Source organism: Balaenoptera ricei, chromosome 3 (genome assembly GCF_028023285.1).
Source record: "Balaenoptera ricei isolate mBalRic1 chromosome 3, mBalRic1.hap2, whole genome shotgun sequence".
Lineage (NCBI taxonomy): Eukaryota > Metazoa > Chordata > Mammalia > Artiodactyla > Balaenopteridae > Balaenoptera > Balaenoptera ricei.
Genome location: NC_082641.1, coordinates 4,491,440 through 4,517,405, shown reverse-complemented (window position 1 = coordinate 4,517,405; position 25,966 = coordinate 4,491,440).

The following is a 25,966-nucleotide window of genomic DNA, read 5'->3' as shown; positions in this document are numbered from 1 at the left end:
CAGGATATTTAAACAGCCAGAAAGGAAGCACGGGTACCTCTGGCTCCCTGTGTCTGGGCTACATGGTTCTGTGCTCTCTGCTGAATTTTCCTTCTTGATTTTCCTTAAAGAGCTAAGATGCCAAGTGCATGGGAATGGAGGCTCTAGTTTTCTTGGCTTATTAGTGCTGACTCTCATCAATTCTCTGTCCCATAAGAATCAGCACTTCTCCTATGATTTAAAGGCTTCCTGTCAACAAGTTTGTACCAAAAATGTGCAAAAAAATCTCTTCTTTCTGGACTTCCCTTGCTAATGATGACTTCTTTCACTTGTTTCTTGACAGCTCACCCCTAAAGTGCCACAGTGTGGGAGGAGAGCTACCAAGAGGGATAGACACTAAAGAGTGAGCAAGTGATTCCAAGCACATGATACATAAGATGGAAAATAACAATTTAATGCAAAATAGAAGGAGCTAGCAGGGCATGTGTGGCAGGTATGGGGAGGCTTGAAGGACTGGGAGGCTTGGACCTCCAGTTAGGTTGATGTCCCTGGAAAGGCCCTGACAATGGGATGTTCATGGACCAACAAGGAGATGAGGTCTGGGTCTGTGCACCATGCTGACCTCCTTCCTGAATATTTTTATTATAGAGAAAAAGGTTTTCTCACAGAAAAGCGCTGAGAACAAAACGCACAAATGGACTCCAATCTTACAACCGTTGCCTACCTTCAGCCACATGCTGCCTCCCATTTGTCCCTTTGCTGGTCTCCAACACACCAGCAGTGGGGCATCTTCACACCTCAGCAGTCGACCAAAACCCTGGATTCTTAATTCTGAGAAGGAACTCATCCAACTTGGCTGAAACTTTTTGGTAGCTGAGGACAGAGAACAACACCAGACATAGAAGCCTAGAGAACTTTTGGGGAATAATAAGAGGGAGGCATACAGATGGAAAGATATCTTTCAATCCTGTGATTAATTCTTAATGAACCTTTACATTCCCGCAAACAAAACTGAATCAAATTGTATTTCTTTACAGAAGATACGTAAGAGTTCAAGGGAAAATGTTCAGTGGCTTTTTGATCATAGAACATCACAGAACAAAACAAATGTTAATACAACCAGTTTGAACTCTCCAACAGACTGAATTCCAAAAGTTTATTTCAAGACATTTGTGAAGAAGTTTGATCACTTATTCTAAAACAAAACAATTCTATGTATTCTCAGCTATAGCTGAGTGAGGTGAAGTAATGGTCTCTTTCTGTAATTGTGTTTGAAATGCTCTGTGCACCTGCCCAGGAACTCACTCATCATTTCTTCATGGGGAAACCAAGTTCCAGCTACAGTGACCATGAATTCATTTTCAATTTGGAGAAAAGTCACTCAGAGTGGTGCTGGGGAAGAAATACTGTACTACCACCTCATCACAATTTTCCTCTTACAGGTATTCTTAATTGGGATGTGGGGCAGGGTCCGGGGGTTTAGATTGGGTTTTCCTGATACCTATTAGACATATATTGGTCTTTCATTGAATTAAGTGCTGGCAAGGGGACTTCCCTGGTGGCCCAGTGGTTAAGACTCCATGCTCCCCACGTCGGGGGCCAGAGTTCAATCCCTCATCAGAGAGCTAGAGCCAGTACGCTGCAACTAAGTGCCTGCATACTGCAACTAAAGATCTTGCATGCCGCAAGGAAGATCCCACACGTGGCAAAGAAGATCACACATGCTGCAACTAAAAAATCCCGTGTGCCACAACTAAGACCTGGCACAGTCAAATAAATACATAAGTAAATAAAAATAAATGCTGGTAAGGCAAGGACAACCTGCAGGGCAGTGTATGCTCACAGATAGTGTGGGGCAATCTCTACTCCTGTCTAGATTTTCCTCCATTATAATCACACCCAAAACCATAGCCTAGTCCATCCACCTGCCCATTGTGTATGATGTTTTGAATCCCATTGGAAGCTTAGATTCGCAAATTCAGCACTCACCTAGCTCCTTTTCCCTTTCTTGTACATAACAATTCAGGTACACTGAACAGAAAGTACTGGGGTAGGCGTGTCTAGTATGTTATGGTACAAAAAAATCTGGTTACTGCTAGAGTCACTAAAGCTAGAGATAAGACATACCTGTTTTCAAAACAAATAAAAAGAACGAGGGCTTTAGGATTAGGCTGGGATCTGAATCCTCATCAATGCTGAAGCTGTGCGAGTTATCTGCATGTCCAGTTTTCTTACTTCCTAGATGGAGAAAATAATACCAACCTTTCAGGGCTTGTATGACAGTTGAGTAAGACAATTTATGTACATAATAAACCAATATAAAATGAAGCTTTTCTGTAAAAGAGCTGATTATTTAAAACACGGTTGAAAGAGTACCTATTATATTAATGCCACATTTAAGGGGACATGCATTCCTTGCAAGCTGACCTTCTAAATAACCTGAACATTTAACAATTATAACGGTAGTTACCACTTACATAGAGCCTAAGAATATCTCTAAATGATTTGCATATGTAAAGTTACTTATTTGTTACACATCCTATGAGAAAGGGAATATTATCACCCCCAGTTTAAAAATGATATAACTGAAGCACAAAGAGGTTATAAAATTTTCAAAACTTTTGATGTCTACCACTTGGTGGGACTGGGATTTGAACCAAGGCAATAGGCTTCAGAGTTCCACCTATCAGCTGCTCTGCCATAGTATATGCTGGATAGAGTGTCGTGGATATATGTTGAAATATATATATAAGGTATCCAGAAATCAAGAGAAATTTCCAACAATGTCGAAGTTTGGGAAGACCCTGAAAGGAAGGTGCAAGGAGCAGCTGTTGCTGCAGCTTTCTGGCATGGTTAGGAGATGGGAGACGAGGCTGCAGTGAGAGGAACAAACCTGTGTAATAAAATCCATGGGTCTACACATAGTCTGTGACATAAAATTATGACCCTCACAGAACTACATATTCAGTAAAAGGTAGGGAAGAAAAGTTTGCTGATTAGTTCAGGAAGCAAACAAGTAAACTGCCTAGCCTTGACCTGGGCACTGAGAGTGAAAAAAAAGTCTTTCAAAGCATATGTAATCTGGGTCTGCTTAACAGTTGAAGTTTACATTACCCATAACTAAAAGTTGATTAACTGGCATAAAAGGGGCACACAGCCAGAATTATCTCTGTGGCAACAAAAAAGGAAACACAAAAATCACATTTTAGGACCTCACCTCCAACCCAGTCTGCCAAGGATAGCAGATATAACATCCATTCAAGACAAATCCAAAATCCAACACACTGAGGAGGGAACCTACTGTGACAATAGTCAGGAGATATGATTAAGTCAGGAAAGATGCCCAGAACTTCAGATGGTAAAACTGCTGGGGAGAACTAGGAGATGAAAACATTCACAAGCAAAGGAATGAAGAAAAGGACTCAACTTGTAAGGGAGGTTCAGGATACAGCCAAATACCACACAGATACGAAAATTATCAAATAATTTAAATGAAAAAAAATGAGGGAATGAGGAGGTTGCACAAAGCAGAATAGACATATAGTGAACTGTAAGATTACTCTAGGGATTTACACAATATTATCTCAAGAGTTGCTTTAAGGACTAAGTGAAATGGTATTTATGAAATGCTTAGGAAAATATAAGCACTGAATAACTTAAATTTATTTTTAAAAACACATAGAAAAAAAAATATATATATGTATATATGTATATCTATATATGCAGAAATGAAAAGCAAAATTATTGTCCAACATAGATTTAATGGGGATTCTAAAAGGGGAAAATAGGAAGAATGAGAGAGAAGAAATATTTGGAGTATAAAGGTTAGACACTTTTCAGAGTTAAGGAAAAAACCTGAATTTTCCTAAGCATAAATGCGAATGAATCCAATTGGATAAATATCAATAAAAGATATATACAGCTAGACACATCATAAAGAAACTACAAAGTCCAAAAAGAAAAAAATCTTAAATTTTTCCAATAAAAAAACCCCAGATTTACTTACGTAGTAAAAATTTGCCTGACAAAAGACTTCTGTATATTAACAATATAAATCATGTGATAATAGAATAATCTTCAAAGTATTAAAAGAAAATAACCTTATTCTTGGAATTTTACATCCAACTAAGCTATTGTTTAATACTGAATTTTAAATAATGATATTTTCAAACAAAGATTGAGGAATTTCAGCACTAACTAAAGTTTTATAAAAGAGTAAGAGAACTTACTCTAGAAAGAAGACTGAAGCTAGAATACACTGCAAGAAAGAATAATTGGACCCAAATAAACAAAATAAGAAGTGAAACAGAAAAATAACAACAGGTATCACAGAGATACAAAAAAATCATAAGAGAATATTACAAACAGTCATATGTCAACAGATTGGACACTCTAAAAGAAATGGACACATTTCTAGAAACATGCAACCTTCCAACTATGAATCAGGAAGAAACAGACAATCTGAACAGACTAATCACTAGCAGTGACATTGAATTTGTAATTTAAAAAAACTCCCAGCAAACAAAAGTCCAGGACGTCATGGGAGAATTCTACCAAACATATAAGGAAGAGCTAAGGCTTATCCTTCTCAAACTATTCCAAAAAATTGAAGAGGAGAGAACACTCCCAAATTCATTCTGTGAGGCCACCATTACCCAGATACCAAAACCAGACAAAGACACCACAAAAAACACTACATGTCAATATCTCTGATGAATATAGATGCAAAAATCCTCAACAAAATATTATCAAATCAAATTCAACAATATATAAAAAAGATCATACACTGTGATCAAGTGAGCTTTATTCCAGGGATGCAAGGATGGTTCAATATCTGCAAATCAAGCAATGTGATATACCACATTAGCAAAAGGAAGGAAAAGATCACATGATCTTCTCAATAGACACAGAAAAAACATTTGACAAAATTCAACATCCATTCATGGTGAAAACTCTCATCAAAGTCAGTATAGAAGGAACATGTCTCAACATAACAAACGCCATTTGTAACAAACTCACTGCTAACACTATATTCAATGGAGACAAGCTTAAAGCTTTTCCTTGAAAATCAGGAACAAGATAAGGATGCCCACTCTGCTGGGAAAACTGGACAGCTACATGTAAAAGAATGAAGTTAGAACATTTTCTCACATCATAAACAAAAATAAACTCAAAATGGATCAAAGACCTGAATATAAGACCAGAAACCATAAAACTCCTAGAGGAAAACATAGGCAGAACACTCTGTGTCATAAATCATAGCAATATATATATTTTTTGGATCTATCTCCTAAAGCAAGGAGAATAAAAGCAAAAATAAATCTAATTAAAATCAAAAGCGTTTTTATCAGAGGAAAGGGAACCAATGACAAAATGAAAAGACAACCTACTGAATGAGAGAAAATATTTGCAAAATATGTGATTGATAAGGGGGTCAATATCAAAAATATATAAGCAGCTCATACAACTCAACATCAAAAAATCAAACAACCCAATTAAACAATGTGCAGAAGATCTGAATAGACATTTTTCCAAAGACGATATACAGATGGCCAATAAGCACATGAGAAACACTCAACATCACTAATCATCAGAGAAATCAACAACCACAATGAGATATCACCTCACACTTGCCAGAATAGTTATCATCAAGAAGTTTACAAATAACAAATGTTGGTGAGGATGTAGAGAAAATGGAATCTTATTACACTTTTGATGGGAATATAAATTGGTGCAGCCACCATGGAAAACAGTATGAAGGTTTCTCAGAAAACTAAAAATGGAACTACCATATGATCCAGAAATTCCACCCTGAATATATATCTGAAAAACATGAAAACGCTAATTCAAAAAGATACCTGTATACTAATAGTAATAGCAGCATTATTTACAATAGCCAAGATATGGAAGCAACCTAAAAGTCCATCAACAGATGGATAAATAAAGAAGATATGGTATATATATACAATGAAATAATACTCAACCATAAAAAGAATGAAATAATGCCATTTGAAACAACTTTGATGGATCTAGATGGTATTATGATTAGCATTTCACTATGTCAGAAAGAGAAAGTTATGTACTGTATGTTATCACTTCCATGTGGAATATAAAAATATAAAGCTAACAAATGACTATAATAAAACAGAAACAGACTCACAGATACAGAGAACAAGTTATTGGTTACCAGTGGGGAGAGAGAAGTGGAGAGGGGAAGATTGGGGTAGAGGATTAAGAGGTACAAACTGTTGGTGGGAATGTAAATTGATACAGCCACTATGGAGAACAGTATGGAGTTTCCTTAAAAAACTAAAAATAGTACTACCATACAACCCAGCAATCCCAGTACTGGGCATATACTCTGAGAAAACCATAATTCAAAAAGAGTCATGTACCACAATGTTCACTGTAGCTCTATTTACAATAGCCAGGACATGGAAGCAACCTAAGTGTCCATCAACAGATGAATGTATAAAGAAGATGTGGCACATATATACAATGGAATATTACTCAGCCATAAAAAGAAATGAAATTGAGTTATTTTTAGTGAGGTGGATGGACATAGAGTCTATCATACAGAGTGAAGTAAGTCAGAAATAGAAAAACAAATACCGTATGCTAACACATATATGGAATCTAAAAAAAAAAAGAAAAAGAAAAAATAGTTCTGAAGAACCTAAGGGCAGGACAGGAATAAAGACGCAGACGTAGAGAATGGACTTGAGGACACGGGGAGGGGGAAGAGTAAGCTGGGACGAAGTGAGAGAGTGGGATGGACACATATACACTATCAAATGTAAAATAGATAGCTAGTGGGAAGCAACCACATAGCACAGGAAGATCAGCTCAGTGCTTTGTGACCACCTAGAGGAGTGAGATAGGGAGAGTGGGAGGGAGATGCAAGAGGGAGGGGATATGGGGATATGTGTATATGTATAGCTGATTCACTTTGTTATAAAGCAGAAACTAATGCACCATTTTAAAACAATTAAACTCCAATAAAAATGTTTTTTAAAAGTCTACCATTAAAGCAATAATAAAATAAAATTAAAAAATAAAATAAGCTACAGGGATATACTGTACAACACAGGAAAATACAGTCATTATTTTATAACGTTAAATGCAGTATAATTTATAGAAATATTGAATCACTATGTTGTACAACAGAAACTAGTCAGCTATAAATCAACTATACTTCAGTTTTAAAAAGTAAAAAAAAAGAATAGTTAGTAAATCTAAATAAACATTGTCTTTCAAAAGCAATAAAAATAATACTTATAATTTTTATTATTTGCATGCTGTGATAAAAAAGGAACTGAAAAATTGGACATTAGTAACACTTGATAGGAGTGCAGTGATCTAATAAATTATTATTATTATTATAAATTTTTATTAGATCACTGATGAGGAAAGCTACAGAGATCATGATTAACTTTATTTTTTCATATATCTGTTAATATCTTGAGTGTGATCACAAAAAAAGACTTTCAGGAGAATGTGTAACTTCCAAATAATTAAAGGAATAAAATGGAGCGAAGAATATTTGTTTAGCATAGTAGCAACAATAAGAGAAAAGAGAACAAATTTACAGAAATAAAGGGAGATTTTAACATTCTTCTCAACTATAAGGGTATGTTAATGATATACATTGTAACTGACTAGTTTAATTGAATAAAATATACATAGAACTTTGTCCTCAATTATAATTATTTTTGAGCGTATATAGAACCATTATAAAAATTGACTTCCTACTGATAAGTGAATCTCCTCAAATACTAAAGAATAGCTATCATAAAGAGGACATAAAGATACTAACATTTTAGAATAACAAATCTAAGAAGAAACATTCTCAAAATAGTGAGAGAGACAAAGAGAGAGACAGAGAGAGAGATTCCATGGAGAGACCGACGTTACTGACACAGGAGTGAAGATCTGGTCGGTAAGACACCTCATATGCAGTGATGGATGTTACAGTAACTCAGGGGGGAGGTCTTCCAAGTTTTCAAAGTCCTTGGGAAAAATTACTTTAATCTCAGAATACTACATCCTGCTAAAGTCACATTCAAGGATAAAAGCTAAATACTTCTGGGTGTAAAATCGGACAAACCTCTCAACTCATTTCCAGAGGCTGATACCCAGTGTTACATGCAGCTGAGAGAGGAGTAGCCTGGGGTGAATTGGTGAAACACTCGCAGGATAGCAAAGCAGCACCCATCTCCCTTCTCACCAGTCTTCATCCTCCAGGGCTCCTTTTAACACTCATGATGATAAAGGTGTCGCTTTCTAGAACCCAGGTTATTCCGTGACACTGCATCTCTCCTGGGCTCCCTACATCACACATCTTTCCTTCAGCAACCCCCCATCATGACAGGGAGCTTACCTTGTTTGAACCCCCATACCTTCATAAAACAATGTCATGCTAACATTGCTTTTCAAACTTGAATGAAAAAAACGTATTCAGCACAATTGTTAAAGGTTACCAAACACTTTTATTCCTATAAGGAGTAATTATAGATGCTGATTGACATTTACTAAAAAGGACAAATTTGACATGAACTGGAAAGTTAGAAAATGCTATATGGTAAGAGGGAGATGGTGAGTGTAGGAGTTGGCAGAGAGTGTGTATAGGTGGCTATTGCTTTCTCTTCATCTTCTTTTCTAGTTATATTTGATTTCTATGATTCCATGGAGAGATTTAGGCTTGGATGCACACACACACACACATGCACACACTACACTCATAGTGAGAAAAAGGAAATGCATTCATATGATGTAAGTTTAACTTTCTCACAAATGCAATAATGTCTTGGTCATTGTTTTGATTATTCAGCAGGATTAACCTAGGTACTGCCAGGGAAGAAAGATATTGCCAACAAAATAACTATGCATATAAATCTGCAGGCCTAAGACAGCAATTTTTTTACATCCCTTAAATGTATTCAAATTACTCAATTGCTTGTCAACAATTGATATACGCTAGTTAAAAGAATAAATCAAAACCCTTCATTAAAGTATCAACCGATGTAATTTAAATTTCTTTAAATACATTCAATAATTCAAACTCTCCATTAATTTCTCTAACGAGATCCTGCTGACAAATGATGACTGACACACATGCACACACCTACACACAGGTGTGTAATCTACCTGAAGGATGACTTCTCAAACATCTAACTTGTGGTACTTAACTGGTCTCAACTTGAACTGTCTGTTTATCACAATTATAATATTATTTCTTTTTTACTCTTAGTCTGAAATTCCTCTGCTTTCTGGCTTTAAGCAGAATATCCTACATCTATTGTTTGGTTATAGACTATGAGTACTCTTTAACTCTGATGTTTTTTGACATACCAAGAGGCAAATCTCTGTTTTACTCTATACGTCAATGTATTTAGAGATTTGGACTTGACACAGTGATAGAATTCAGGAATACTATTCAAAAAAATGCCAATATATGGACATATATACGCTACCAAATGTAAAATAGCTAGCTAGTGGGAAGCAGCCGCATAGCACAGGGAGATCAGCTCGGTGCTTTGTGACCACCTAGAGGGGTGGGATAGGGAGGGTGGGAGGGAGGAGACGCAAGAGGGAAGAGGTATAGGGATATATGTATATGTATAACTGATTCACTTTGTTATAAAGCAGAAACTAACACACCATTGTAAAGCAATTATACTCCAACAAAGATGTTAAAAAAAAAAACTCAAATGAAAAGAAAGAAAAAAAATGCCAATAAAAGACAGAGAGAATCACAGAAGTAGGTGTATTATTGGGAAGTCCATATGTGGTTTCCAACTGATGTAGGTAAGCTCTCCAGGTAACAAGGGCATCACTTAAGTAACACATATTCAGAAGGCAAGCAGGCTGCTTTACAAAGGCAAGTTTACCTCCCACTTAATCCTGATGTTCAATTCATGGGGAAACAGTTTCTTGACATTCAGGTGGATTGTTGAGGAATCTTCCCATGGTTGGAAATGACCATCCTGCCTTGGCCATTTGCCCTTTTATGGTAGCTAAATTGTTTTTGAGGATTTTCAATGTTAAGGAAGCCCACTGAGTCATGACCATCACAGAAAGGAGAAAGCCAGGAACTCCCCGTTAGGTAAATAGAGAAGTGAGTTTCAGGAGACACTGACTAGTGATTTGAAGACTAACTAACTGTGACTCAGATGCTTAAGGTTAAGACCCAAGAAAATTTTAAATGCTAAGCATGTACACAATAGACATAAACAGCAGAAGACAGCTGGCAATGGGACCAGAGAGAAGCAAATGCTCTAAAAAAAGGAGAAATTCTCCACAACTGAATGGGCTTCCAGGGAGCAGCTGGTGTTTTTCTTGGCTACTTAAAAAGAGGGATAAATCCCTGAGAGCCCGAGCAGTACAAACCAGAGGAAAATGTCTGTGGAAAAGTGTGCACAATAAGGTTGACACTTTCCTGGCATTTCTCAAGAGTGTGTCATGGAATGTCAGTGAGATTTTCTGCAAAAACACTTTATGTTTTTGTTTGGATGCATGATACCCACCCCCTTCTCTACATTTTAGTGGTCAAGAGCACAGATGAGATGACCTTCAATGGTTAGTCTGATGTCAGAGGAGGAATCAAGAAGCAAGTGAAGGAAGGAAGGACGTTAACAGGGTGTGATGGGCATGGACCCAACCTGGGAGTCAGAGAGTCAAGGTTTATCTGCCTATTTTGCCATTTATTGGCTGAATGGCTAAATTAACCAACACAGTTCAATAGTTACTTATGGAGAACACCAAGTGTCAATAACCATATTGAACTGTTCAGGAGGGTTACAGTTTAGCTGGTAGCTTGGGAAAATCACATAGCCTCTTGGAACCTCAGTCTCTTCATCTAAAAAATATGGAAATTAAGTTACAGAATTCTCCAGGTGGCCAGAATTGGGATAGACACTGTATATGGGCTGGAATATAATTATGGTATATAATGAGAAATTATCCTATGCCACGCAGTATGCTAAATGCCTTATTGATTCTATCTTATTTAATTCTAAAACCACCATATGGAAACAAGAATGACCTGAGAGCCTGCTCTGAAAGTTCCCTCCCTTCCACCCAGCAGGAGGTGCTGTGCCCACACTCAAATTCCTGTAGGACTGGCACCCTTGTCTCTGAAGATGAGGAGAAATAGGCCACAGCTCCCCCACCCGGCGCACAGTGCCCTGGCCCCTCCAGGTGTCCCCGGCCGAGCACACCTCTGCAGGATGCCTACAGAGCAGAGGAGCCCTCACCCGACATCCCACTGCAGGTGAGCTGCAGTTTGTCCATGGCTTTTCACGACAAAGCACAGAGGCATGATGACCATGATGGCCATGTTCAGGTGAGGGCACTGAGGCACAGAGAGCTGGAGGACCTTGCCCGAGGGCGCTCAGCACTGGTGAGGTACAGGGTCACACCCATCTCTTCTCTCCTCTTTGACTTTGTCCTCTAATGCTCTGGCTGTTCCTCCCTCCCCTTCAACTCTTCATGTTGTACCTGTGGTGATAAGCTTGCTCACACCCTTCGTTTACTTACAGAATGCCCCTGCACCCTTTCCCTTAAAGGCAACTTGGATCCACAGACACACACACATACACATACACATATTCACACAGACACACAGACACACACAGACACACACATACACACACACAGACATACACAAGACACAGACACACACACACACACACACACACACACACACGCTGCAGAAAGAAACAGGACGTCACTCTCTTGCAGATCCTTGTGGTTGGAACCCCCTCAGCTCACTCTCTCACATCCCGTTGCCCCGGATCCACACCCAATGGTCACTGCAGCACAGGTCGTCGCAGCCCTCCTGGGCCAGGAGCAGAAAAGAGAGGGAGCAGGTGTGCCTGACTGAGGCTGTCATACCTGGGATATGGTTGTATCCACCAGTATAATATCTCTCTCTGTTCTCCTTTAAATAATAACTTTGTATGGAGTATGGTCTTCATCCTTTCCAGAAACTTGTTTTAATCTGAAATTAGTTTTCCTGAATTGTTAGAAGGAGAGGAAATTCAGGAATGATGAATTAATCAATTTTTAGATCCTGCTGAAAGATTTCCCTTCTTTCCTTAATCTTCAGGATTTTCCACGTGTGACAGCAGACTCTACCCTTCCTTGTCCTGGCCATTACCTGACTCTATCTGGTGCCACCTTTCCCAACCTGCCCACAGGTGGGCAAGGTGCACTCCTAGAGCTGGTCAGCCCGTGAGGATGAACAGCGCTCCAGCAGCATCCATAACGACAGAGGAATCGCCTGTTCGTTTGTCTGTGCCCATTCGGGATTTCACACTCCTCATGGGTGTTTACTGATGGATATGTTTTCAGGATTGCAAACTCTTCACATGTCATTTTAATATCTGGATAAAATCCCATCACATGGAGGTATTATCATTTATTAAGTCACTTTTAAAGTAGTATCTTGGTAGAAAGATAATGCTTATGTTAGCAAATTTCAGGGTGGAAACATGCTTGAAACCTTGTGGTCCATTTCACATCATTCTAAAATAGTTGTATGTTAGCCATGGAATCTTGCTGTGTTTGTTGAATATTTTGGCTACGGGATTACTGTATGGGAAAACGTAAGAAAAAAAGTTGTCATTAGTTGTGCTATTTTAAAAAATGGTCAAACTTCCAAACCATTTTAAGTTGCATCAGTGGAGGCTGAGTGTCTAGTCATGGAAATTGCTTTACAAAAAGATTTGGGAGTGATAAGATCAGAATCAATATTGGTGCTTCCTGGAGGTCCCATTTTCAAGTGGGCACCATGCAAAGATACAGAAGGTAAAAAGTAGTGGGAGATCTGGACCCCATTTCATCAGAGTAATGGTCCATGAGATCAGACATTGAAAGAGAATATTGAAGTAAAATATGCATACAGAAAAGAGTACACGTAAGTGGATGGCTTGATAAATTTCACAAATTAATTCAAAAGTGTAGTCAGCGTCCAGATGGAGGATTGGAAAGCTGCCAGCACCCAGGAGTCCCCTGCCTCACTGTGAACCTCCCAGGGGCTTCTCGGCGTGGACCAGCTGTGGCTCTTGTACTGGATCTAAATGAACGCACAGTGCGTGCTTTCTTACATCTGGATTCTTCTGCTCCATATCACTTTTGTAGATTCACTCATGTTGTTGTGTGTAGTTGTGGGTTGTTCGTTCTAAAACCTGAACGTTTTCAACCTAGAAAAGGATACTCTGAAAACACTTGAAGGACTGGCTTGCAGCAGAGGAATTCCCTCATTCCAGGTCTAATGGCCGGCGGGGGGACAGCTGCGGGTGCAGGGGTTTCCCGTTATTACAGCCCGGAGCAGCAGATGGTTGGCCTCAAGGAGCGCTGGTGTTCCTGGTCTGGATGACTCTTTCAGGGATGCAGCAGAAGGGGCTCCCAGGTCAGGTTGTAGATTAGTCTCTAAGTTTCCTTGTGACTTGAAGATTCTGGAATTTTCCGTGTATAACACATTTATGACACACATTTATGACACGCCTGTGGCTGTTAGGAACCTTCATGTGCCACACTGGACCATCCACAGATCTGTTCAGGCGCCTTTGGCCCATCGTTCCAGGCCCAGCCTCACCTCCCTGCTGCTTCCTCCTGTATGATCTCCAGCCATGGTTATCTCATGGACACAACCTAGTAGAGCCGTGCCTCGTGTGAGCCCCTCACACCTTGTTTATCTCTGGCCCCAGGGTTTCTCAGGATATGCTGAGGGCACCACGTGCCCGACCAGAAAGCTCAGGGGGGTGTGATGCCCTGTGGAGATCACCTTCCACCAGTGAGAGGGAACTGGTGATGTATTCGTCCTCTTCCCTCCTCCAGAAAGCCTGTTCTTGGAAGCAGCCACTTGTACAGCCGCTGGGAAGATGGACCCACAAGTCTGGGTAAATGACTGCACTTCATAAAATGTTGGTCAGTTTGATGACGCACCTTTGTGTTGCCCTGCTCCTGCTCCATGGATGGCGTTTCTCATTAAGTAGTTACAGAGTCCCTTTGCCTCGGGCTCTGCTGTCTGAGGCCAAGACCCTGTGCATCCTCTTGAAAAGAGGTGTTATTTGGAGATGTAAAAACACGATAAAGCTAGAGGATTCTGGGAACATAGAGGAGAAAGTGATGAACGCTCACTGGAGAGATTAGAAAGACTTCACAGAAGAGGGTCAGAAACTGGGTTTAGAATTGCAAGTGAATGTCAGCATCCAAGAAGTCAAGTCAAGCAGAATAGGAGGATGTATGACCAAGCTGGACCCTCACGACATAACAGACACGAACCTGCACCCTCATTCTGTGCCCCACGAAGTGACTGGTTGCAGGTTGGCTGCTGAGAAGCAGAGCTCATCTCCCAGCTTCAGGGAACTGGAGTGTTTCCCGATGCACAGAGGATGTGTGGGCTCATCCCAGAGCAGCCATGGAGGCTCACAGGGGCACCGCAGCCAGGTGAGGGCAAGCACCATATATCCATGTGGCTTTATAATCCTTATGGTGGTTAGAAACTTCCAGATCGGCTTTACCACTTTTTAATACCTTTACATTCTTGATCTTGCACCTGAGCAATAGCTTGTGTGTGACAAGCAAGGGAGAATAACGCAGCACCTGGAGACACACATGCTTCTGTTTCTCACGCTGCCTCCCTAGAGGAAGATGGGTCAGATGCAATGTTTCAGTGACGGTCTGTCCCGTTCCCAAACCCTGCTAAACTCTCCTTTTAAGACTTTGCGGGGAGAGTGAAGCCCACCAAGCATCCGTGGAGTGACAAAAGATTTTCTGCCTAGCGTTGCAACCGAGAGCCAAGCCTCCCTCCTCAGAACAGGGATGAGATGTGTGAGCTTGGTGACCACAGTGACAAAGAGGTGGGGTGGGCAGCTGTGGACCGTGGTCACCCACTGAGACTTCCTCCTAGATGGACTCGAGGTTAGAATTGTTCCCACTTAAAAGAGCCACCCAGGAGCTTCTTCAAAGCACTGCTTGGCCCTTTCATTTGTGGAGACTGGCTGCAGGTAGTGTGTTATACCTGTGGGCTGCGTGGAAACAGAACTGGAATCAAAGACAAGGCCTTTGGCCTTGGGGAGTTTCTGGGTGAACGAGGCAGCCATTATCTTTGTTTCAAGGATGAAGTTCACTCCCCCACTCCAGTCTCTGCTATTGAATTATAAATAATGGCATTGCTAGTGCACACTGCATTTCAGACCTGGAGCAGAGATTTTTCCTCTGAAAAATATAAGGGGCCATATGTTTCTGGAAATTGTATGAAAAATGTTTTATGCTTCCCACCCTACCCCCATCCCCCAGAGATTTTCCATTACTTTCTCAGATACTCAGAGATGTCTGTGACCCCAAAATATGAAGAACTATTGATTTAGAAAAAAAGACAATGCTTAATCTGACCATGACCTCAATTTTCCCCGAAACTGGAATTCAGGAGGAAATGTGATGACCTTTATTCTACTGTCAATCTGCCTATATGTGAGTGTGAGTGTGTGTGTGTGTGTGTGCGTGCATGTGTGTGTATCTAAAACCAAAACTAATTTTCTACTAACCGGGAAGACAAAGGCTCCCTTGGACTTGTGTCTGTGAAACCACTGACATCAAAAGAAAATTATTTTCCTTGTCTAAATATAAAAATAAAGATTTAGATTTATTTCTGCAGTTAGCTAACTTATTGAAATATCAAAATCAAAGTCAATAAACTCAGGAAGAAAAAAAAGTCCTTGATTCAAGTGTATTTTTTCCTTTATTAGCAGAAACTGTATGAGCAGGTAGCATAGGATGCTTTGTAGTCGTGAGTATGGCCAAGCCCTCATGTGGACACACTCTTCCTTTATCTTTCCTCTCTACCGAGGTTATGTGCTGCATTGTATAGTCACTGCAGCAGGTTGTGAATGATGTATGAAATAAAAAAAAAAAAACCATGCCGGGGCACTCAGACTCTGTGTTCATGGCTATTTTTGCTTCCATGGCTCAGAAGTGGCTGGGGAAGCACAGCGTACACAGAGAGAGAGAGAACCACCAGAGACACTAAATGATGCTTTTAAAAAATCAGTGTTGCTCTTCTTCCTTCCTCTTCCTCTCCCATCTCATAGGAAGAGTGTCAAACAAAATATCTGGACAGAAACAAACATGTTAAAATAAATCAGCCCATTCATCCCTCACGCCAGGTTCCCAGCCAGCATGTGAGGAGGCCAGTCTCTATCTTCTTGAAATGAGAGGGGGTTCCCTTAGTTCCACAGTTGGCCTTGACCTAGACCAGCCGTCTGCAAACATCTGTGATCACGCATCACTATCAATCAAACATTTTTCAAGGTATGTCCTGTGTATGTACCCTTATGTACTTAGGGTTTATAATCCATTTTGTCATCATGGGTCAATATCTCAAGGCAACACATACTTTGAGCAAGGTCATTAATTAACCATAGTGGATATACATCCTTCTTTAAAATAGACTTCTTGATAAATTCAAATGTTTTGGCCAACTTTGCAGCTGCACGTGTGATTATTTATCCATCCAGCAAATATTTATTTTATTATTGTCTGTCTTCCCTCAATAAAACGTAAGTTCTATAAGGGTAGGGAACTGAATTTGTTTTGCAAATTGTACATAATTAACAGATGTGTAAAGTGTAAAGGAATGGGGTGCCTTTCCAGTTACTTGTTTAAGGAAAGGTTTCAATAAGAAGGTGTTATTTGTTTGGAATTTTGGAGGATGTGGGAGAAGGAACTATGCAGACCGGGGGGTGAAGAGTGCTTCAGGCAAAGAAAAAACAGCAGGTACGAGTTTTTTACAGAATAATTTGCTTGACAAAATATTACTTTAAGAATAAACATTAGTTCTGCTAATTTTATTTTTCATTTATGCTTTCATTTCTTTTGGGGAACTACCTAGGGATGTAATGGCTGGATCATATGAGAGGGGTAAGTTTAACTCTTTAAGAAACTTCTAAAGTGTTTTCCAGAACGTTTTTGCATTTCTCCCAATGAATAATGATGTTGAACAACTTTGCAGGGGCTTATTTACCTTCAATATAACTTCTTTAGTGAAGTATCTGATCGAATGGATATGCACACATTTGCCACTTTTTATGAGTTTGTATATATGTTTATTGCTGAGGTCTGGATGTTTCTGTCTCCCTAAAATTTCGTATGTTGAAATCCAAACCCCAAAGGTGATGGTATTAGTAGGTGGAGATTTCAGGTGGTGCTTAGTCATGAGCGTGGAGCCCTCATGGATGGGATTAGTACCCTCATAAAAGAAGCTCCAGAGAGCTACCTAGCCTCTTCCTCCATATAAGGACGCATTGAGGAGTCTGAAACCTGGAAGAGGGCTCCCACCTGACCATGCATGTGCCATGATCTTAGGCCGTCACAACTGTGAGAAATAAATGTCTGTTGTTTATAAGCCACCTAGTCTGTGGTTTTTGTTATAGCCTGAATAGACTAAGACACTTATCATTAGTTTTGAGTGTTCCTTATAAATCCTGGATGCAAGTGCTTTTTAAGGCATATGATTTGAGGATAGCTTCTCCCAGTTTATGGCTTGTCTCTTTATTCTTCTAACAGTGTTTCCAAGAGCAGATATTTTAATTTTGAGGAAATTCTATTTATCAGTAGTTTCCTCTATGGACTGTACAGTTTGACATTCTATTAAGGAAATCCTTGCCTAACTCAAGGTTATGAACCTTTACTCCTGTGTTTTTCTCTAGAAGATTTCATGTTTTAGGTTTTACATCTAGGTCTATGGTCCATTTGGGGTTTATTTCTATACATGGTGCAAAGTGTAGTTTGAATTTCTTTTTTGTTTTTTTAACCTATGGATATCCAAATATTCTACCACTATTTGCAAAAAGACTATTCTTTATCCATTGAATTGTCTTAGTACCATTTTCAAATCAAGTGTGCACATGTATATATATGTGTGTGTGTGTGTGTGTGTGTGTTTATTTCTTCTATTTTATTCCATCTATCTGTCTCTACATTACTACAATCTCTTGGTTAATATAGCATTATAATAAGTCATGAAATAAGGTAGTATTTATTCTCCAGATTTGTTTTTCTTTTTTAAAGTTGTTTTCTCTACTTCTAGTCATTTGCATTTCCATATGAGTTTTAGAAAAAATTTGTCAATTTATACCAAAAAAAAATGTCAGCTAGGATTTTGATTGGGATTACTTTGGTTCAATTTCAGGCAAACTGATATCTTAACAATATTGAGTTTTCTGACCCTTTCACAGGGTATGGCTCTTCATTTATTTAGTTCTCCTCTAATTTCTCTCAGCAATATTTTCTTATTTTTCAGTCTGCAGGTCTTTCAGATCTTTGGACAGATTTATCCCTAATTATTTAAACTCTTGATGCTATTGCCAATGGTTTTGTTGCTTTAATTTTAATTTTCAATTATTTGTTGCAAATATATAAAAACATGGTTGATTTTAGTATACTGATTATATACTTTAGACTTGTTAAACTCCTTATTGGTTCCAGTAGGATTTTTTTTTCTTGTAGATACATTTGGATCTTCTACATAGATGATCATGTTTTGTGATGGATACTATTTTTTTCCTTGCCTGATTGTACTGGCTAAAACCTCCAGTATATAGTTAAATAGAAGTGCTGAGAGAGATATCCTTGTCTTGTTCATGATATTTGGGGGGAATCATTCAGTCTTTTAAGTATGATGTTAGCTATAGATTTTCATAGGTGACTTTTATCAATTTAAGGAAGTTTCCTTTAATCCTACTGTGTTGGGAGCTTTTTAAAGAAATGTTGCTGGATTTTGACAAATATTTTCCTGTATTTGTTTATTCAATAGATAATCATATGATTGGATCTTCTTTTTTAGTTTCTTAATATAGTGAACTACATTGATTAATTTTTTTTAACATCTTTATTGGAGTATAATTGCTTTACAATGATGTGTTAGTTTCTGTTGTATAACAAAGTGAATCATCTATACATATACATATATCCCCATATCTCCTCCCTCTTGCATCTCCCTCCCACCCTCCCTATCCCACCCCTCTAAGTGGACACAAAGCACCGAGCTGATCTCCCTGGGCTATGTGGCTGCTTCCCATTAGTTATCTATTTTATGTTTGGTAGTGTATATATGTCCATGCCACTCTCTCACTTTGTCCCAGCTTACCCTTCCCGCTCCCTGTGTCCTCAAGTCCATTCTCTACGTCTGCATCTTTAATCCTGTCCTTCTGCTACATTCTTCAGAACGATTTTTTTTTTTTTTTAGATTCCATATATGTGTTAGCATACGGTATTTATTTTTCTCCTTGTGACTTACTTCACTCTGTATGACAGTCTCTAGGTCCATCCACCTCACTACAAATAACTCAATTTCATTTCTTTTTATGGCTGAGTAATATTCCATTGCATATGTGTGCCACATCTTCTTTATCCATTCATCTGTCATTGGACACCTAGGTTGCTTCCATGTCTTGACTATTGTAAATAGAGCTGCAATGAACATTGTGGTACATGGCTCTTTTTGAATTATGGTTTTCTCTGGATACATGCCCAGTAGTGGGATTGCTGGGTCGTATGGTAGTTCTATTTTTAGTTTTATAAGGAACTTCCATACTGTTCTCCATAGTGGCTGTATCAATTTACATTCCCACCAACAGTGCAAAAGTGTTCCCTTTTCTCCATACCCTCTCCAGCATTTATTGTTTGTAGATTTTTTGATGATGGCCATTCTGACCAGTGTGAGGTGATACCTCATTGTAGTTTTGATTTGCATTTCTCTAATGATTAGTGATGTTGAGCATCCTTTCATGTGTTTGTTGGCAATCTGTATGTCTTCTTTGGAGAAATGTCTATTTAGGTCTTCTGTCCACTTTTGGATTGGGTTGTTTGTTTTTTGTATATTGAGCTGCATGAGCTGCTTGTATATTTTGGAGATTAGTCCTTTGGCAGTTGCTTCATTTGCAAATATTTTGTCCCATTCTGAGGGTTGTCTTTTCATCTTGTTTATGGTTTCCTTTGCTGTGAAAAAGCTTTTAAGTTTCATAAGGTCCCATTTCTTTATTTTTGTTTTTATTTCCATTTCTCTAGGAGGTGGGTCAAAAAGGATCTTGCTGTGATTTATGTCATAAGGTGTTCTGCCTATGTTTTCCTCTAAGAGTTTTATGGTGTGTGGCCTTACATTTAGGTCTTTAATCCATTTTGAGTTTATTTTTGTGTATGATATTAGGGAGTGTTCTAATTTCATTCTTTTACATGTAGCTGTCCAGTTTTCCCAGCACCATTTATTGAAGAGGCTCTCTTTTCTCCATTGTATACTCTTGCCTCCTTTGTCAAAGATAAGGTGACCATATGTGCATGGGTTTATCTCTGGGCTTTCTATCCTGTTCCATTTATCTATATTTCTGTTTTTGTGCCAGTACCATACTGTCTTGATTACTGTAGCTTTGTAGTAGAGTCTGAAATCTGGGAGCCTGATTCTTCCAGCTCCGTTTTTTTTTTTTTTTTCCTTAAGATTGCTTTGGCTATTTGGGGTCTTTTGTGTTTCCATACAAATTGTGCAACATTTTGTTCTAGTTCTGTGAAAAATGCCATTGGTAGTTTGATAGGGATTGCATTGAATCTGTAGATTGCTTTGTGTAGTATAGTCATTTTCACAAGTCATGATGAATTTTTAATATGTAGTTTGGATTCTTTTGTTTTTAATAAATTTATTTATTTATTTTTGGCTGAGTTGGGTCTTTGTTGCTGCTCGCAGGCCCTCTCTATTTATGGTGGGTGTGGGCTACTCTTTGTTGAGGTGTGCAGGCTTCTCATTGTGGTGGTTTCTCTTGTTGCAGACCACAGGCTCTAGGCGCGTGGGCTTCAGTAGTTGTGGCATGTGGGCTCAGTAGTTGTGGCTCGCGGGCTCTAGAGTGCAGACTCAGTAGTTGTGATGCACGGGCTTAGTTGCTCCATGGCATGTGGGCTCTTCCTGCACCAGGGCTTGAACCCACGTCCCCTGCATTGGCAGGTGATTCTTAACCATTGCTCCACCAGGAAAGTACCTGTAGTTTGGATTCTACTTACTAAAATTCTCTTAAGAATTTTGCATCTATGTGCATGAGGGATTACTGGGCTATAGTTTTCTTTTCTTGTAATGTCTTTGTCTTGTTTTGGTATGAAGGTAATGCTGGTCTCATAAAATCAGTTGGAAACTATCTCTCATTTTCAATTTCTAGAAGAGTTTATATGGAATTAGTATTATTTCTTCCTTATATTTTTGGTGAGATTCACCAATAACAGCATTCATTCAGGCCTAGAATTTTCATTTTTGAAATGTTCATAACAAATTTGAAAATGTAATGGATATATAGAGCTATTCAGACTACATATTTCTTCTTGAGTGAGCTTTGATAAGTTGTGTTTTTCAAGGCACCTGTCCATTTCATCTAAGTTTTAAAATGTATTGGGCACTTCCCTGGTGGTGCAGTGGTTAAGAATCCACCTGCCAATGCAGGGGACACAGGTTTGAGCCCTGGTCCGGGAAGATCCCACATGTCGAGGAGCAACTAAGCCCGTGTGCCACAACTACTGATCCTGTGCTCTAGAGCCCATGAGCCACAACTACTGAGCCCGTGTGCTACCACTACTGAAGCCCCCATGCCTAGAGCCTGTGTTCCACAACAAGAGAAGCCACTGCAGTGAGAAGCCTGTGTGCCGCAATGAAGTGTAGCCCCTGCTCGCTGCAACTAGAGAGAGCCCATGTACAGCATCAAAGACCCAATGCAGCCAAAAATAAATAAATAAATAAATAAATAAATAAAATTTTAAAACAAATAAAATGTATTGGCATAAAGTCATTCATTGTATTCTCTTGTTATCCTTTTAACATCCATGGAACCAGTAGTGATACTGCCTCTTTCGTTTCTGATATTAGTAAAATGTATCTTCTCTCATTCTTTAATCAGTCTGGTTACAGGTTTATTAGTTTTACTACTATTCTCAAAGAGCTAGCTATTAATTTCATTGATTTTCTCTTTTATAAAGTTTTCTATTTCCTTGATTTCTGCTCTGATCTTTATTATTTCTTTTCTTCTACTTTGAACTTTATTTGCCCTTCTTTTTCTAGTTTCTCAAGTTGGAAACTTAAGTCATTTATTTGAGACTTTTTCCCCCTAATATTAACATACAGAGCTAAATATACTCTCCTCCAAGTACTGCCTTAGTAGCATTCCACAAATTGTATTACGTAATGTTTTTATTTTAATCTGGTTCAAAATGTTCTACAATTTAATTTTGATATTTTATTTGATGCGTTCACTTTCCAAATATCCATGGATTTTCCAGAGATCTATCTGGTTTTGATTTCTAATTTAATTCATGGTGATCCAAGAACATATTTTGTAGAAATTTATTTCTTTTTAATGTATTGGGACTTGTTTTATGGCATTGAATATAGTCTGTCTTGGTAAAAATTTTGTGTCACTTGAAAAGAGCATGTATTCTGCTGTTTATTGGATGAGTTTCTCTATAAATGTCAATGAGGTCAAGTTGGTTGATATTGTTGTTTAAACAGTTTATATCCTAACTGATTTTCTGTTATTGAAGGAGAGAGATATATTGCAATATTTGAGTATAATAGAGCATTTATCTTTTTCTCCTAGTTTTCAGTAAGGTGGTATTTTCCTGATTCATTGCACACTTGGTCATCTTTAAGAGGACACACCTTTTGAATCCTACCTTGCTGGTACCTGGATATTTTTGCATTCCTATAAGTGTTCTTGAGCTTTGTTCTGAGGCACAGTTAAGCCACTTGCAAACAGCTTGATCCTTTTGGGTCTTGCTCTTAAGATGTGTTAGGCGGGAGTGGAGCAATGCTCAGTTCAGAGATGATATTCCCCTCCGCAGAGGCAAGAGTGTACCGAATGCCCTGCCCAGTGTCCCGTGAATCCAGCCCAGCTGGTGGGAACAGGCACCATCCTGGCCCCGTCTGAGCAAGGGGTACTATTCTCTAGTCCTGTTGGGTGGTTCTTTCCTCACACACATGAGTTGGTCAGTACACAGCCGAGTATTTGAGGGAGGCCTTCTGCAGGTCTCTCTACACAGCTCTGCTCCCTTCTTTTGTCATGCACCCTGACAACCTTGATCTCCAGGCTCTGGGCTCCGTGTTTCACTTCAGGCAGTTTGCTCTGCTACACCTGTTTCTCCCCACAGGTAGTAAGCTGTGGCTACTGTAAAGCTCATCTCACTCCTTTCCTCCGTACCAAGGATAACCGACGTCTAGTGTCTTGAAAATCATCATTTCCTATATTTTGTCCACTTTTTTGTTGTTTCAAGAGAAAGGGTGTATTCAGTCCCTGTGATTGATTCCACATTGGCCGTGAGCAGAAGTCAAGAATCTGTGTCCTCATGGGAGCGTGGATGTAGGTGTCTCTAGATCCACCTGGGATCCTCTGTTTGCCCACTGAGTTCTGCTAGGGTGTCTCTGGACCAGACTGTTCTGCTCTCTGGACCAGTGACCACTGAGATACCACTGGTATCTCCGTGTATGTATATTTGAAGCCAGTTTTTTTATTTTGTAAAAGATAGTTAAGTGAAATTAGGTAATACAATTTTTAAATCTACTTGTTTTGGCCCATTTAAGCTGCAAAGCATGGCAATAAAGCCAGTAACTGAGTGAGGTGGCACTGCCAATATCTCCTCTCTAAAGACGCATCAATCAGCAGTGACCCGCAGACAGATCCAGGGCTCGATTAGAGACCTGCTATTGAACATTAGGGTTGCATACTTCCTTTCTAATTATAATTTAATACAATGAAAAGCTCTTAAATTTCCTTCTCATGGCCCAGTGGCTCATCTTGTTTACCATCCTTGGGCCCCACATCTGACTTTGAAAGGATATCTATGGATAAACCCAGTCTGAGGGATTTGTCTCTTATTGGCTCCCTAATCAGATTCCCTGACTTACTAATACATCACTGAGAAAACCACTGGAAATGAAATAAAAGTATTCACAGGAACCACTGGCACCTCTTCAATGTTCCAGGTGGTATTTTGTCCACATTTATACTCTGAGACACAGAGAACTGAGGGTTCAGTTCCTAAATCTGACGGGACACAGAGAGATGGAGGTAACATTTGTTTAGCTTCTCCTGGGAGCAGTACACAAACATTTCTCCACTTTACCAGGCGAAAAGACAACTTGTCTTTATGCAAAACCTTTTCTTTATTATATCTAACGTTCAAAGATCAAGATGACAGACTACAGGATTCATTTTCACTCGGGATTCTCTCCTGGACTCAGGACTGAATATAAACTCTGCACGAGAACCCACTACACAACTAAGATGTTATTTTTTTTTCTTTATCAATTAGAACTATATTTCAGGGCCTTGAATGCAAATATTGATTGTGTTAATATAACCCTTCTTTTGCCGAAATTATTTCCTACAACTTGTCAGAAACAGTGTTGGCTAAGTTATAAGTCCACTGCTTGTGCTAATTTCCTCTTAATAAATTCATGTGAGAACATGAGTAGCAGGAGTGCTCAATTTAAGCTTCATCACCTAGATTATTTTAATGCTTGAGTTCCTATCTTCAGACCCCATTTTTCACCAAGTGGTTAGCTTTATTTTTTGTCATCTTCTGCCCCCAAGTTGAATTGATGAAACCTCCATCAGGGAAAATGACCTTCAATAAATATGGTTTCTCATTTTCCATCCTCTAATAGTTTAATAGAAAGTGTCTTCCATGATAATATTAAATGTGCATGGTTGGACTGAGAGAGTAAAAATATTTTAGATGGTTGCAGGTTTTAAAAATTGAGATGTAATTACTATACAGTAAAATACACAGATTTTAAGTGTTCAGCTTGATGAATAATGGCAATTATAAACACCTGTGTCACCATGCCCAAAACAAGATATACAACATTTCCATCCTCCCAGAAAATTCCACTGTACTCTTTCCAGTCAACCTCCCCTCTCTAGTGTACCCCTAACCACAATCCATTTTTATCACCATATTTTAGTTTTAACTGTGTATGGCTGCTGGCGTAACTGATGCCACCTTGGGCCCATTCAGTCCCTCCTGTCCTTCCACTGACCCTATCTAGGGCTGCACCGTGTAGTAAATCTCTTCTCTGTCATCAAGGGCTTTGTTAATAGATACTGTTTAATGATCGTTAGGTCCAGGTGGCCTCCATGCTCCGTTAGTCCCCAAACAATGATGAAGACCTTCGTTGACACACTCCTGGCACCCATGAGACTAGTTACCCATTCATAAATCTTAGGAATGCACATCCTGTTTCCAAGCATGCACCCCCATACACTAGGTTAACTATAAAATTGTCCCAGTGGCTCCTCAGTGGTGCCAAGTACAGCTACAGATGCTCACAGATCACTGACTGTCTGATCTCACCCTGTGAGTAAGTTACCCTATAATAAACTGATCCGCTGATTACATGGAGCTGCCTGCCTCATTTTTTTGGTCTCAAGATACCTTCTCAGTTCGATGGACATTTTTTGTTCCCTCTGTCCTCCAACAAACTGTATTAGTATTTCATGCAAAGGAAATCGTGCAGTATGTATTCTTTTGTGAGATTTATCAATGTTGTTGCATGTGTAAGTAGTTTGCTCTTTTTTATTGCTGCATATTCATTTTATGAGTATAGCACAGTTGTTTATCTATTTTTCTGTCTACGGACATACGGATTTTTTCAATTTTTGGGTAGTTATTCACTTTCTTATATAAGTCTTTCGTTGAAATAGTTTTTCATTTTTCTTGGGTCAATACACTGGAGTGGAATTACCAGTTACTTATCTTGCTCGTGAATCTTCAATTTGGACCACATTCAATGGGCAGCTTATCTCTGCTCCATGCAATGTCAACTGGGGCATCTTGAAACCTGGAGTGCCCTGTGTCTGAAATTATCAGAAGACTCACTCACTTTCTACCTGGTGGTTGATGTTGGCTGGTGGCCAGGACCTTAGCTGGGGCTGACATCCATATCACCTACATGTGG